The sequence below is a fragment of the Haemorhous mexicanus genome, chromosome 6 (genome assembly GCF_027477595.1).
Source record: "Haemorhous mexicanus isolate bHaeMex1 chromosome 6, bHaeMex1.pri, whole genome shotgun sequence".
In the NCBI taxonomy this organism is placed as follows: Eukaryota; Metazoa; Chordata; class Aves; order Passeriformes; family Fringillidae; genus Haemorhous; species Haemorhous mexicanus.
The window spans coordinates 6,388,738-6,405,006 of NC_082346.1; the positions used below are offsets into that span (position 1 = coordinate 6,388,738).

At 38.4% G+C, this 16,269-nt stretch overlaps 1 protein-coding gene across 5 annotated transcripts in view; it reads left to right on the forward strand.

Moving 5' to 3' along the window:
• The window catches only part of LGR4 (leucine rich repeat containing G protein-coupled receptor 4), a 102,574-nt gene extending 96,062 nt beyond the window's left edge, over positions 1-6,512 (forward strand). For 2 of the 5 annotated variants that reach the window (XM_059848388.1, XM_059848384.1), the window contains exon 23: positions 6,353-6,512. The gene's annotated coding sequence lies outside the window, so the exon portion shown is untranslated. Of the gene's footprint in view, positions 1-4,767; positions 4,975-6,352 lie in introns of all 5 variants that reach the window. The other 3 variants (XM_059848386.1, XM_059848387.1, XM_059848385.1) reach the window with 2 other exon arrangements.
• Positions 6,513-16,269: the final 9,757 nt, after the last annotated feature.

Consider the following 16,269-nt stretch of genomic DNA (forward strand, 5'->3'; position numbering starts at 1 on the left):
ATAATGTGATACCAAGCAAAGTTGTAAGAGCACAAGTAGTGAAGTTAGAATTTTCCATTGGAAAACCCAGTTATTCTAATGCCAATCTAAAATTGTCTGTAGCATTTCTAATACTTCCTGCATTGAATAGGCAACAATTTTTAATAATTTTTTTCTGTAAAAGTAAATATTACCAAGCAGGCATTAAAAATGAAATTTGGATGTTCAACAGTTTTTATTGTTCTTTTCTTTTCAGTAAGTTCCCTTTACTTACTGAAAAAAAAAATTTTAATAGAAGCTAGGTTCAGGATGGAAAAGTTCTGTTGAAATGTTTTTACATTGAAGATTTTGCTCTTTGCATTTACTATGCTGTTGGCTAATGGTCCTTATGAGAAGCAAAAAGCATTAAGGAGTATATGAAAGCCTAGAACCAACACAGTGTGCAGTAATGAATGACAGTGTTCTTGGAGCAGGCTTCCCTTTTTTGGTGCGTTGGTTCCTCCAGAAGAGACACCTAGGTGCCAACTCTTACATCAAAGGCTTTTTGTTTAATATGTGTTTTATCTCAGCATGGTTAATACAGAGCGCAGATTGTTCCACAGCTCGAGCATGGCTTTCAAGTTCAAAAGCTGTGCTTGCTCATGCTCTCTTTCTTTCATCCAATGGGTTGTTAATGATTTTGTGAGGAATGGTAGCACTCCCACAGAAGGGGTGGAGAATCCTGTCATGCCAGCCTGCAGCTTGGGGACATGTTTATTGGAATCTCCTCTGGCAGAAATGTGATGAAATCCGGATTTTCCCTGTCTAGGTTAATGTTCTTACAGCTGAACTGTTGTTGAGTCAAAGGTCTGGTTGCTAATGGAGAGCCTGATGTACTGTGGTTTTTGCTGACAGTTTAGACTTGAAAGAGATGCTAAGATGTCCACTTGTTTAAGACTGAACCCTTTCAAGAAGTGTGTTTGTGGGGGAAGCTTCTAGTAGAAATGCTTTCCAGTCATGAGAACCAACTGCATTTAAGAATGATCATTTTCTGTTTACATACCTAAGTCTGTCTTTACATATTTTTTTTTTTTTTTCTGAGTCTGGGCTTAATTTATTAAGAAATTTTTCTCCCCACATATTGTGGGTCTTTTGCTCTCTGGACCTGAAAAGTCTACACAGAATTTTTCTATAGTGTCATGCATGACTGATGCTGTGGTTATAATTTTAGGTTTTACCTGAATCATAATTACCTTTAGATTTCTGTAAGTAGAATGAACTAATTTCTCAAGGTGAGCGTTAGAATGAATTTTAGACGGAGTTTTGGAAGAGGAATTCAGTGTGACAGGTGAATGAGTGCTTGTGTATTTCAGCAGCATTCATGGAGTCCACATTCTTCTGAAGGTCCCAAGAGTGTTCTAGGAACAAGTACACTGAAACTTTGTGCTTGTCACATACATTGAGTCCCCACATGAAATGAGCACAGTCTGGGAGAAAGATGCAGCAGTTCTCCAGTTCCCAGACCTTGTAGTGGGGTCTGCCCTGACTTTGGGAACTTGAGCAGTAAATTGGTATAAACCAGCTTGTCAAGAGCCATCTGCAGCTCAGACTGTTGCTGATCTCCTTTCTAGCCTCTTGTTGTTTTCACATGGAAATTCTAGAGAGATTGAAGAAGTATTGGTGTGGGCTAGGCCTGGTCACTGAGTTGTGTTTTAGGGCAAAGATGAAAAAATAATTACAGTTGTTTGAGCAACCCAGATTTCCAAGACTGCTAGAAGTGGTTGATGTCCACAATTATTATGAGGATAAACAAGTAAGTTAGGATGTGTGTTCTGATGTTGCCAATGTGGGCTTTTCCTATATTTTGCCATCAGTCAGCATTAAGTGATGCTAGAATATGCTAGCTAAGATGTCAGCAAACAGCTGTGAAGTAGAACACTTATCTGTGAAAAGAAAAACAACGCATTCTGCAGATCATAAGATGGAAAGGATTGCTTTGAGAAGTATCTTAAAATTATCAATCACATCATTAGTTTCTAGAAATACTTCCACTCAGTGACAGTCTACATAGAAAATGCTGAACAGAAAGCACCTCTGCACTTTACACATTCCAGCCTCTCAGTTACTCACTAATGTGAAAATACAGAAATACACAGTGTAGTTGTTTTCTTCTAGCTGGATATAGTGCCTCTGTTTCAAAAGCAATTAGGGGTTTTTTCCCTGCATGGAAAATGATTTACTGTTTCTGCCTTCTGTCAGGAAAGAACTGGGACATTTCTTCAAATTTTAAAATCCTTTGAGCATTCACCACATGCATGTAGGTCTGATTTTCTGGAGAAGTTAGTAGTTAGCAGTGACTCAGTAAGACACATGCTGTGGGCAGAGTCACCATCACAGCTTTGTGGGACAAGTGATTTGTGTGGGCTGGGGGATTTCCAAGGACTCACCTGAGCCAGGCTTCATTGGGTTCTGAGACCTGATAGAATCACACACAGAGCACTGAACCTTCAGGGTAGATTTGTATCCTTTCTCCTTGATCATATCCTTGGCCAGGGTGGCAGGAGAACAAGCCTTTCTTGCAGTGAGTATTTGGATGTTTTACAATCAATACCTTAATTTAGGTTAATACCCACAACCATATAGTAGTGTATGTAAATTTACTGGGGTGTTAGTGAATCAATTGTGATTGTTTTGAACACAAGATCAAAGAGAATTTTTAAAACACAATCTAAAGAACACCAAGCATAAACAAGTGATTTCTTCCTTCACATATACATGGAAGGAAAGGAAAAGAAGGAGTGAAGAACATGGACTTTAATATGCACATGGGTAGCATTTAGAATGAGGATGGGAAAAAAGTGGGAACAATCAGGGTCAGGGGGGCAGAAGTTTGACATGGAACAGGTTACTGAAGCTGGGAATGTGGTCTACGCTAACTTTATGGAGGAAAATATGTTCTGATTGTGAGAGAAAGAGGAAGCATTTCTGATTTGTCTGCAAAAAAATTTCTAGGCAGTGTAAAGTCTGCAATTCCGCAGGAAGTCCCCCTGTCTTCAGGATGTCTCACTGGAAATAAAACTTAGCAATAGTTGTGGCTTTAGTGTGTATGGCATGTTATTGTTTACATAGGACCTAATTTAACTTTGGGTCAGCCTAGAGAGTACCTAAACTCATCTAAGTATTGTGATTTAAGACACATAAGTTAAGAAGCTTCCCTACCTTTCTTTTATAGTATTTAGAAAGACTTTTAATCTACTCTCTGCTTATAATGGTTTTCCATTATGGAACCATTTTTTTTTTTTTTTCCAGTTTTCTCCTATATTTATTTTCATGTCTTTTATACTATAAGACCCTTAGCTAAAGACTGTAGTTCTAGATGATCCTTAGTTTTGTAACTTTCATGTACATCAGAGGTAAGTCAACAAAAAAACAAAACGTGCAAAATCTTTGTAAGCCACCTTCTCCCATAGTTTAACTCACTGATTTCACAGATATCTTTCATCTACATTAATGCTTTTTATGTGTCCCAGACAACCATTGTCTCAAAACTGGAGTTTTTGGTGCATTTAGGGAGTATTTAGTAATGAAGAGACAGAGAAACAGCTCTGAATAAAAGAGATTGAGATGAATTGTAGGTAAAGAAGGAGAGAAAGCCTAGATAATTGGTTATTTGGTTTATTTTCAGGAAGGTGATGTTTAAATAATTTACCAAAGATACATTGTTTTTTCTTTGCAACATTTTAAAATATGGAAGCGTTTGTTTCATGTTAGGAAAGATCTTGTTTCCATGCTTCATTAGCATAGAAACATTTCTGAATCTCAAATTTTTTTAGATCTCAGAATGAAATGTTTTTTTTCCTTAGTCTTGGTTGTAAATTGTTTTATCACATGTACAGGCCTCACTGTTGTGAAGTCGTTTTAATGAGACCAATTGTTTTATAATTTGTAGTTTTACATTTCAGAATATGCATTGTAATGTTAATTGGAATGTATTAATATGTAGTCATGATATTTTCTGAAAAATCCCTTTGCCAGGATTTTTTCTCCTGAGAAGCTGAGAGGCCTCAGAAACAAAATGAAAACAATGATATCTGCTGCTGTGGAATGCAACAGGTGCATCTTTGATTGGTCTCATGTGGTTGTTTTTAATTAATGGCCAATCACAGCTGTCTCAGACTCTGTGGTCAGTCATAAGATTTTATTATCATTCCATTCCTTTCCTTGCTAGCCTTCTGATGAAATGCTTTCTTTTATTCTTTTAGTATAGTTTTAATATAATATATGTAATAAAATAATAAATCAGCCTTCTGAAACATGGAGTCAAGATTCTCGTCTCTTCCCTCGTCCTGGGACCCCTGGTGAACACCACCACGTTAATATTTGACCATTTTCCTACACCACAAAACGGATTAAGCTGATAATTGCTAGAATGTATTAGAAGTGAAATGGAAAAAAACCCACCAAACAACAAAAAATCAAGAGGAAAATAGAGCTAAAACACTAGTTGCAATTGTTCTGTGAAATTGTGACCACAAAGAAGTCTTTGTTGTCACATAAGAATATTTGACAAGAGTATGCCAGAGCAGTACTACTGAAAGTACCCTTAAGATTTTAGGAGAAGCAGCCATCCCCCTTGGAGATTATGGTAAATAGAGCTGCTAAGGCCTGGCTTGTAACAGGAGGTGGGTGGGGGGAAATCCCACAGTGCCCAGTACAGCTGCTGATGTTACAGCTGTAGTAATGCTGCTGGCAAACAGAAGAGGACACACTAACTCCAGTAATTCTGTGAGCTGGCTTTTTTCCTGACAGAAATCAGGTCAGTGTGCTGCAGAGTAACATAAGCTGAGGTTTTTATTCTCTGTGCTGCTCTATTGGATTGCTGGTGGTTTTGGTGTGGGGGCACAAGCAGTGGCCCAGCAAGTTTAGACCATCCTGTTCAGACCAGACTGAGGGAGTTGTGCTGGTCCCCGCTGCAGTATTATGGCTTCTGCTTCATTATGCATAATTGGAGTTTCCGTAAGTGCAGTAAACCTGGGAAAAAGGTGGGGGAGGGACACATGGGGAAAGCTCTAGATTACTGCCTCTTTGTTCTTCTAATGAGAAAAATGGTAATACATAATGGTAAAATGGGAATGGGAATGTATTTCTGGTTTTCTTGAGAATGTCTTTTTCCCATATTTCATTTATTTATTATAGTTTGCAGCTGTAGGTTTAGGCATTTATATCCATACTGCCAGCTGTAATAATTCTGAGTCAGGATGAGTTTCTGCTAAGTTATCCATCTCCTTTGTTCAAGAGGAATGTGCAGGGAAGTGTGGAAGTAGATTTCTTAAAAGAAAAACAACATATTTTTTCAACAGCTCTTTTCTGTTAAGAGGAAACTGGTCTTTAGTCTTGTGCCTCTCTTCCAAGTCATGTGCACAGCTTGTCTGGTAGATTTTTGCCTCTGCACATGGATGCAGTTGCTTCAGAGCTAAGTGAGTTAAGCAGGAATAGAATCAATCAGTAGATTCCAGACACTTCAAAAAGGTTACAAGGAACAGAATTGAGAGCTATTGTCACTCTTCAAATGAAAATACCTCCCTTTCCAGATCAGGCAAAGGCTATTGGATGTGTGGTTGTTTGCTTAGAGAAAGGTCCTCAGAACGCTCTTGTTAGATATACACACACACACTGCAAAGACGTAGAAGTGAATGACACCACTGGTGTATTCTGTCTTCCAAATCATACAGGCAGCAATTTCACTTCACCTTCAAGTTACCATTTTGCCTACCCTAGAATGTGTTTTCTCATTTTCCCTTTCATAATTTGAACAGGAGGAATGTGTGGATTGATTTATTGAAGTAGTCCCTATGTGGATTAACTAAGGGGTATAAAATACTTAAGAGAATACCACAAAATAGTGAACTCTATTTTTATGTGAAATTTTACTGTTTAATTTATGCTGAAGTGTGCTGAACAATCTGCCTATTTCAGTAGAAGGGTGCAGTTTACCTGACTTGAATTTGGAGCTGTAGTTTGCTCTAGATTCACTGACAAGTAAAGCTAACACACCATTGTTGAGAATTGAAATGTATTTCATTCTCAGAAATATTGAGACATGTCTAAAATGTTTAAGAAATCTCAAAATAAAACAGAGCAGTAAACCTGAGGAGATCTGAAAGTAAAATTTTTATAGTCATTTTTTTTTGACAAGTTTGTATGCCTGTCATACCTGGAATCTAGCAATGAATAGGTTCTGACTTCAAAGAGCTTACAGTATCACATATTTTTTCATGTTTATGATAATTTTTTTTGTAATTATGTAATAAAATTTACTGTATTCCTCAAAAGAATCGCTCATTGAAATATACTAAAAAATTTCTGTTCTGTTTCTTTGATATGTTTCGCATAGGAAAGAAGAGAAAGGAAACGAAAGCTGAGCAAAGAAATGGCAGAAAAAGCCACAAGGGAACTGGAAAAAATGCAGTTAAAAGAAAAGGCTGACATAAAGTATAAAGAATGGTTAGAGAAGAAGAGAGCTGAAGAGGCAGAAAAAAAGAAAAAAGAGAAGGTGTTAATGAACTCATAATTTATTTGAATGGAGTTACTTAATCTGCAATTAATTGCAGATTCAGATTTGATATATTTAAATCTTTTGTTGAATATACGGACATCAAATGGCAGTGTTGTACATGAAGAAAAATCTTTCAAGAGTTACAGTGCTAGTGCGTTAAAGACACTGTGGTGTGGTCAGCAAAGTAAGATGCCTATTAATGTATTTTTATTAATAGCTTTTGATTTTTTTCTTAGGGAAACACTGGATTAACGTGGAGGTTGGGGGTTTTTTTTCAGTCTTAAACAAAAAAAAAATGCATCTTTTCCATTATTAGGAAAAGGTGCTTGTATTTGAAGAAATATTTGAATTGTATTCAGCAGTCTGGAAATCTGCAAAAAATTATTTACTATTCTGTGTATATTGTACAGGGCTTTGTCTAGGAGTACCTTTTATTTTTTTAATTCTAGGAAAAAGAAAAAGAACGGGAGGCTGAGCTACAGGAGAAAAGAACAAGATCAGAGAAAATCTTTAAGGAATGGCTGCAGAATGCTAGAAATAAGCCACAACCTGCTTTAAATAGTTATGGTTTCCCACATGGGAGGTCTACAGGTTTGTACATACAGTACACAAATAGGGAGTGGCTTAGGTCTGTGGTTCCTTCCTTCTAGTATTTTAGTGTAAAATGAAGGCTGTTCAAGACACTCATATAATACTATCTAGACTCATCTAATATTTGGCACATAGAGATGGTTACTTTTACTATGCTATAAGTCAGAGAAACAGATTGAGACCTTTTGTGTATTTTTCTTAGCCTTTCTTTTTTATTATTTGGGAGGAAAATGACATTATTTGAGATAATTGTGTGGCATACCAAAGGATGATTTTGTCTGATTTTTCTTACCAGACATAGGAATCACTACAGCAAAGTCCTGGGTGCTGTGAAGCAAATTATTTATGTCATTGTCAAGTTAGTTTTTGTGTTACAGAAGGTGTGTCAACACACCTGAATCCCCCTTAGAAAAGAGGTGGGGTTTTGAGACGCAAGAACTATTAGAAGTCCTGTCTGAAAAAGGTGACAGGGGCATCAACCTGTGTCCTGAGCTAAAATTTTGCTTTTCACCTGCATTGCACCTCCTTGGCTTGAAAACATCTTATTTTTCTGTGCAACTAAAATAATTATTTCTATTTGACTTTGCAACAGGAATAGTTCTGAGACCAAAATTCTGATCTCTGAATGTTTAAGAGACAGGTATAAAGCAGGTGAACAGTCTTTACTCTTCTGCTTACATTTATTTGTAAATAGTGATATACCTTGCCTTCCTATGTTGGTTGGACATACTGACAGCTGCAATCATTTATTTCAATGAGTTTTGAAGAATATTTGTCTACTCACTTGTGTCATTTGTAATGTATTACAAACTTTGAAGTGTATCCATCCATCATGTGGTTGGGTAAAACAAAGTAGCCAATTCATAGACATTTACAGTTTTTAAAACACAAAGGACTGAGCATTCAACCTGCATATTATTTAAGTAGAAGTGAAGAATATACCAGTTACTGTTTATAAAGTAAAATGGTGGACTGGTTATCATTTTGAGTCACTTTGATTATGTGATGTGCCTGTGCTGTCTTCCTCTGAAGATGATGTATAATTATTTTAACTGCTTACATTGGCAAGCTTGTAGTGTAAATATTCCTTCTTAGTTACGTGTATTTTTAAATGTTCTAGGGAGTGCTGAAAGAAATCTGTATCCAGCTCCAGCATATTGTAACCCCATTCCTTGGAAGCCAGTACATGTGCCTCCTCCAGAGGAAGACACAGTTCTCACCAGGAAGAGGAGTCAGAGACCTGCATCTTGTCAGCCACCTGCAGCTTTACCAGTGGTGGTTTCTAAGCCCAGGAGTAACCGTTGAATTGGATCTTTGTGCAGAAAGAAGTTGTAGTCCAGAAAAAATGTTCTTACAACCTTGACCAAATCGGGCCATGAATGTGAAGTTCTGTGTAGTTATATGTCCAGTGCAGATTCCTTTGTGCCTTTTTTTTTTCCCTTTTTTTCTTCCCCCCCCCCCAACCCTTTTTTCTGAGCAGGTTTTGTGTTTACTGCTAGTTGACCAATCAGGCTTTTAGTGTTTTTTCTATATTACATTTTAGTTTAAGAAAAAGATTAAATGTAATGGGACTGTACCTCAATGCCAGTAAAATGCACAGGGTTATTTCTTCCTTTCCTCTCTTGTTGAAAGAGTTCTTTTTTATATGTAATTATTCTTTTGGGCAACACTATTAACTAGGTTATTTTAAAAATAAATTTAATTTGTAACAAATTGTTTTGTTTTGTTTTAATTTCTGACAAATTTTAAAACAGTTCTTGGCTTAATGCAGAACGAATTGGCCTGCCTCAGTTCCAGGATTATCATGTCACTGGGATTACAGTGATCGAGTGGGATAGCTGGAGTGCTGCAAGGAATGGATGCAGGCTCTTGAGGGAAGCACAGGCTTTTTACTGGCCCTGATATGCACAAACCAGGGAGAGCTGGTCAGGGGTGTGAAGTTTGTGGCCAGTGATGACCTGCATGAATCTGTGGGATTTGGTCGGGTGCACCTGAGAATGCTGAGGAAGTGGCAAATGTCATTGTAAGGATACTCTCAATTATCTTTGAGAAGTCTGGTGATAAGGGGAGGTTGCTCATAGCTAGAAAAAAGTGAATGTCAGGCCAGCCTTCAGGAGGGGTGTGGATGCAGAGCTGTAGGCCAGCAGTCAACCTCACCTCAGTCACCTGAGCTGATGGATTTGGCCAGCGCAGCCAGCAGCCTCCTGGGCTGCAGAGGAATAGCGCTGCCCACAAAGGGAAGAGTCTGACCTTTAGACCATAACTATGTGAGACCACCCTTGGAGTGCTGGTCCAATTCCTGGGTAGGAATGTGCCAGGAAAAGTGACACCGATGTTCTGGAGCAAGCTCAGTGAAGGGCCACAAAGATGATTAAAGGATTGCAGCATCTGACAGACAGAAACTTAAAGAGCTATGATTGGTCAGCATGAAGGAGAGAAAGTTCAGTAATGTCTGTAAATACCTGGTGGCTGGAGAGAGAGAGCAGACCCTCCTTAGTAGTGCCCAGTGAGAGAAGAGGCAGGGAGTGGAAATCAAAGTACGGGAAATTGCATTTAAACATGGGGCAAAAAGGAAGAGAAGGAAGAGTCATCAAACACTGGAAGAAATTGCCCAGGGATGTTGTAGAGTTTCCATTCTTGGATATACTCAAAACTTGACTGGACATAGCCCTGAGAAACCACCTCCAGTTGGCCCTCTTTTGAACATAGTTGGACTAGATAATTTCTAGAGGTCCATTCCAGTCTCAAAAATTCTGTTATTAATGGTGAAAAGGAAAAAGCAGAAATAAAGAAGATTTATTTTTCCTGTTGTAGTTGTATCACTTTGAGAAATACCTTGTTATCCTTAAAAAGTTACAGTATTAAAAAGTATTGTGCACATTATAAAATTTATGCGGTAAGAAAACACACTAAGTCACATTCTGAAATGTATGTGTTCTGTTGATTCTAGTTCTAGGCCTGATATTTTAATTTCTTCAGAGCAAGTTGTGAAAAATATTAAACTATCTCATGTCAAGTTTATACCTAATACATTACTTGTACCGTGACTTTGAGTGAATCAGTTTATACAATATGCCTGTGTCTGTCCTTTCTAGATAGTGGCAATTGCTAACAAGACTGCAACACCTTACAGTTGCACTTACAGATGATTTGGTTTGTGTTTGCATTTAGACTTTCACAAAGTCTTAATTTTACTGTATGCATTTCGAAGTCTGGCACCTGTAAAACACATGGAAAATCAAACAGTGTTTCTGGTAAGCAGGAGCACACAGAAGTCTGCACATTATCTTCAGGATGTAGAACTCCGTGTCCATCTTTGTCTGTCATTATGTTGTTATAGGCACAGAGTTTGTGGTGATTGGGAGCAGTGGGTGGAGCTGTGCAGGACAGGTGAATGCTGTGGAAGGTAAGGAGCCATGGAGTGCCCAGGGGTGCTGAGCAATCACACAGGGAGCAGAGGGCACACAGGTGCAGGGCAGCAACAGGAGGGCATAAAAGGTTGTAAGCAGATGCTCAAAGCCTTTGGTGTTGGTGGTGGCTCCACTGTGGTTCCCATATAATGGTGACCCCAGCATGATTTCGGGTTTTGCTGTAGGGCGAGGTGCAGATGCAGCCCAGCATCGCCTTGAGAGCAGTGGGGGGACGCTGCCTGATGGACCAGAGTGGATTTGGCACCTGGGGTACAGGTGAGCTGCTGGGAACACCATGGGAAATAACTTCACACCATCTAATGCAACAAAAACTTTGAAAGGAACAAGAGAAGTTGTTAGAGCAGCATTAGGAGCTAGAGACAGAGTGGCTCTGTTGTTCAGTGCTATGTATTTGTTTGCTGGTAAAATCTGTGTACTGTGCTTGTGAATTGCAGTTCTTATAATGGGAACACGTAGATTCCATCTTATGTGTTACTTTGTGAAGTTGTGTGGCTGTGGATGGAATTCTGTTACTCTTGAGTGTTTATGAAGTTGTGTGATTGTCCATGGAATTCTGTAACTCTGTTATTCTTGTGTGTTACTTTATAAACTTGTACAGCTGTTGATATTGTCAGTATTCTAGATGTGTAGGTATGAGGATTTTGATGATATGAAATGTGAGTTTGGGGAGTGAATCAAGGTCAGGACACATTCCAGAGTCAGTGGAGCCTGCACAAGGGATACTTGTACCATATTTGCTATTTCTCTTGCAAGGGCCCTCTAGGGGGATGGTAGACACGGCATTTATTTAAAAGACAGTTCTGTCCTAACTAAATTACAGCAAAAGGTTAAGGCAAGATAGCTGTTGAATGCACATACTGGCCCAAATTCAATCCACACAATGATTTTGTTAAAGAAGAGAAATAATGTTTGGATTTTTTCCAGGGAGGTATCAACTACACAATAAAATGGGCTGGCCTTGTAGCATAATTTCAGATTGTGTGCCACAGAAGGCTATAATTTTATGCTGTTGTGGCAAATAATTTACACCATTCTTTCTCAGATGTTAAAAGATAAAATAATGACACTGGAGGAACTAGTTTAAAGGGTTGATAGCAATGGTTTGATTTCCACTGCTCAGAAGGGATTTCTCTCTCTGTTAGGATATCTGCCAGGTTGAGCACAGCTCACAGTGCACTGAGGGAGGCAGTGGCAGATCTCTAGGATGTGTGGGGGGTCTGGCTGAGCTGGAGTTCATTTCCCCACAGCAATCTCACAGTTCTAGTTCTGTGCCTTGTTTTGTTGGCTAGAAGGGTGTTGATTACAAAATTGCAAAAGCAATTTCCATGCCAGGATGCAGGAAACAAAAGATGAAAGGTGGATGGATGGCAGGTGAGGCTGCAGCTGTATCTGGGCTCAATACGATGCCTCTGCTGCATTGTTTATTTCACACCATATCAAAGTTTATGCAGTCTTGCACTGGGAAAAGTGAGTTATTGTGCCCATCCAGCACTTTCTCCTATGCCACTCTATGTATGCAGAGTTTGTCAGAGGTGTCCCAAGCCAAATGTGCATGGCAGTAGCTTGAGGTGCCCTCAGCAGCAGAATCTGGACAGGGATATTTATTAATATCTATTTAGTGCCAAAGCTGCTGCACTGATCCAGAGATGAACACTGAAGTTTCTGGCTGGTTCTTGTTTGTAACATTCCAGCCCATTGCAGCTGACATGACCTCTGTGGAAGTTCCTTGTACCTACTTCAAACTCACATGGCTTTCAGACCTTAGTTCTGTTTCATATCCAAATTCTTCTGGTTCTCAGGAAGGAAAATGGGAGGGAAAACTACCAGCATTCTTGGTGCAGGGAAAGTGGGTAATATAATTCAAATGAATTTAGCAAGGAATGTATTTTCATACTGGTTTAATCAGCTAGTAATAAAAGTTGTTACAGAAAATGTAATTTGAATAAACTCTAGGATTTAGATGCTGCTGCTGCTATTCTTCTCTTTTTTTTTCTTAACTGAGTGTTTTAGGCTGATGTTATTATTGATTTATTTGTACAGTCCATGCTTAAATGCTGACCAGGGAAGTATTTTTGCTTCCATGTTAAGCTGAACAGCTTTAAAAATTGAAAATATTTTATATAATTTCCTGAGTGAAGTGGATGTGTTGATCACGTTTCACAAGATTCCAACACAAACAGATCTTTGAAAAAAAAAAATCTCCTTTTTTTGTTATTTCAGGTGGTGTGGGTGTGTTTCTCTGACATAAAATTGTTAGGGTTCTTCTAAGACTGCTTCAGAGGTGTAAGATTTCAGATTAAAATGCTTAAACAGGAGTAAGGACAATAAGCTTCAGCTTTGTGCCTTTTAAAACTATTTAAAAGTGTCATTGCCACTTTAATTAAGCCTTTGAGACTTTTAAAGCATAATCATCTTATAAAGCAGTTTAAATGGTTGGTACAGTCACTTAAAATGTTCATCTGCTTCATGCCGAGTTAAGTTGGACCAGTGATTTGTTGTTCATTTACTGTCCTTGTCAATAGATTTACAGAATTTAACCTCTCTTCTCTTGAAACTTTTGACATTCCTCTTACAATGGTTGCATTTTTTATAAAATAGCTTACAGGTAACAGCAATTCCAGAGCTAGTGGCCTAGAAAATAAGATATGTGAGTTTCAGTCTCTGATCTGCAAACTTTTACTTATATGTGCAAAATAAAATACTTTCTGCAGAAGAGTTAAACAGCTTGAGGTAATTTATTCTCTCACCTGAGTACCATGGATGAAATGAATGAAAATAGCAGGGTGGCTATTGAGAGATACTGTTCTGGGTTTTTTTTTTCCAGAAGGTCTGTGAAAAATCTTTAAATCATATTTATGATTTTTTTAAAAATTGTGTGTTAAATGCTGAGTGGACAATATTTTAGTCTTTGGCTCTCTGTGGGAAGTTTTAGGTTGGGTTTGAATGCAGTTTGAATGATATTTCAGGGAAGTGATATTTCAGTGGAAATACCTGAGGTGGGAAAATGATGATGCTAATGAAAATGATGATCCTATACTGATGCTAAAACCCTGATTGTTTTTACAACTGTGTCCCTTGGTATCTGAGTTAAGCTTTTGCTGCACACAGGGGGTTGGCAGGACATGGATGTCTGGATGGTAACTCGTATTTATGCACTGCTTGTGTTTCCTGTGTGCTCCACAGAGAGGCTGGCTGGGAAGAGAAATATTTAATTGGCATTTGGACTTCACAAGTATTGCAATACTGTGCTGCTGTTTGCTTTTAGTTTTGCACGTATTCAGTTGTAAATTTTATGTAAGTCCTGTACAAGAAGGATTTACAGTCTAGACTTTCTAGACCAAATCACTGGGAAGCAAAAGACACACCTCATGAGCCAATGATATGATCTACAAAGCCTGTCTGGGAATTGGTTTGTTTTCTCCTTTCTGCTAATACTATGAAGCATTTTTGTTCTATCTTGGGACTTTTTCATTAGTAGAAACATATATGAAATAACTTTTTTATTTGCATAAAAATTTCATACATACTTCTCTCATTGTCTTAATATATGTGTATGTTTTTAAATGTATGAAAAACATTTGGCCAAGTTTTACTTCACTTACTTTACTTTACTTACTGGTGTTACTTCAGTTTCTTAACACAAAAGGAAAGTAAATTGAATTATCATGAGCTTTTGAATCATGTTCTCAAAAGAGAATTCTTGTCTAGGTGTGTATTGTTCATAGAATTACACAGTATGCTCTTTAATTAACATTGAGACAAAATATAATGGGTGAAAAATGCTGCCTTGTAATGAAATCAAAGGACTTGATTTAAAATTCAGGAGTTCTATATCTGAATCTTTGCTAGATCAAGGACATGTGAAGTCACTTCTCTCTGTGAAAGTTATGGCATCTCTGAAAGGTGCCAGCTTTCATAAATGGCCCTTTGGCTTGCCAGGTGCAAAGCACGTATGTGTGCTTTTCCAGGGTGTAGGAGGCTGGGTTGCCCTGCACAGCTGAGTGAGGGGAGATTTCTTTATTTTCCATTGTTTTCAGACAATTGTTTCAATTGTCTGAAGCAATCTGGCTTTTTGGTAGTGGCTGGCATGTGAAGGAGTGCTTGACAGCTCCAGTGGCACATCTCTGTGGAAGGCACTATCTCGAGCAAATACAATTAAATATTATCTAGGAACCAGATAATGTGTTTTCCATGACTTTGATTTAATTTTGTTTCTTACTTTGCTGCCATGTTGTTGTTGTTGATTATGATTAAAGGCATGCTCTGCTAGGCAACTAAATCCAATTGAAAATGGGAACTTTTAAAAATAATATACTAAGAACTTACTGGTAGAGCATAAACCAAGTTCAAACAATGTCTGGAACTAACATTAAAAGCCATAAGTGATTGCCCTTTCAAAAACAAAGCCCCAGAAAAACCTGGGCAGTGAAGTAAATTGTAACTAATTATGTGTGTGCAATACCACACAAATAAATGCTATGTACAGAAAAGTTATTACTTAAAGTTTTCCTTTCCTTTCCCAGTTACAGAAGATAACTTGTAGATAACTTTTCTGTGCTTTAAATCCACTCCAAATTCCCTCAGTAGTTTTTTTAGGGGAATCAAAAATAAAAACAGTAAGACAAAAAACAACAGCAGCTCAACCAATCTAATGTGAAACCTTGACTCACAGCAGCTTGAGGCAGAGTTTGTAATGCAGCTTTCTGGATAAACGAGTTCTCCCTGTTGCTGGAGAAGGGCGGGTAGGGATGAGAGCCTGCCACAGATTTCAAATGTAGCTTGATTTGTAACATCACTGGTTGCAGTGCTCTGTACTTTCAAGAGTGCTTTTAAAGGCTGGTTTTTTCTCAGGTAATAAGTTTATTACCTGAGAAATAAACTTATTACCTGTGTCTAAGTGGGTAGATTTTTGAGAAGTTGCTCAGTAGTGTAAATCTGATAAGCCTTTCCTAAAATTTTTCTCAAGGAATTGGAGGCAAAGGGAAAATTAAAGTTACTTGGGTTGGCTTTCATCTCACTTAACTTCAACCCCCTACCTTGTAAACTGCTCCCTCTATGTTCTTGTGTATCTGTGAGTACAGACTGGCATGCTCAGGGTGCAGCAGTGCTCTTTGGGAAAGACAGATGATTACAGAGGTGTGTGGATTTTCCAGGGTGTGCCACTGCTCTTCTGGAGGCATTGCTGTGAGGGGTCTGCAGCTTCACAGAGCCACGTGTCCCACCTGTGCCTCTGCAGCCTGTGGCTTCTCTAGCAGCTGCTGTGTCTTGAGATAAGCTGTGTCTGTCATAGTCACTGTCACAGCTTCATTCTGAGCCTTATCTGTGGTATTCTTTCCTTACAATCCTGGATTGAATCCCACTTTGAGTAAAAACAAGCAAAGAACAAAATCTGAAGCTGCTGTGAAACTCAAGGAAGTTTATAGTTGTGATTTGCAAACTAATGTTCCAGCAATCAGCTGAGAGTCAACTAATGCATGTTGTGCTTTTTGGTAAGCAATGCTACTGGCCAATACAAATTCAATTTCTATTTGTTTGGGTTCCAGTTCCTCCCAGACATAAGTTGCCCCTGTCTGTCAGATTTTAGTTGTTCAGTTGTCTCACAGGTAATTTAACCCTCAGTCAGATGGAGAAAACTGAGAAGCAGGTCTCAGAAGTTCGAAAGACAAATTTTGTCTATGTGGCTGTGTAGGTTTTGGGTAGGACAGAGAGTCACCAGGAGCATGAGTATCCTCA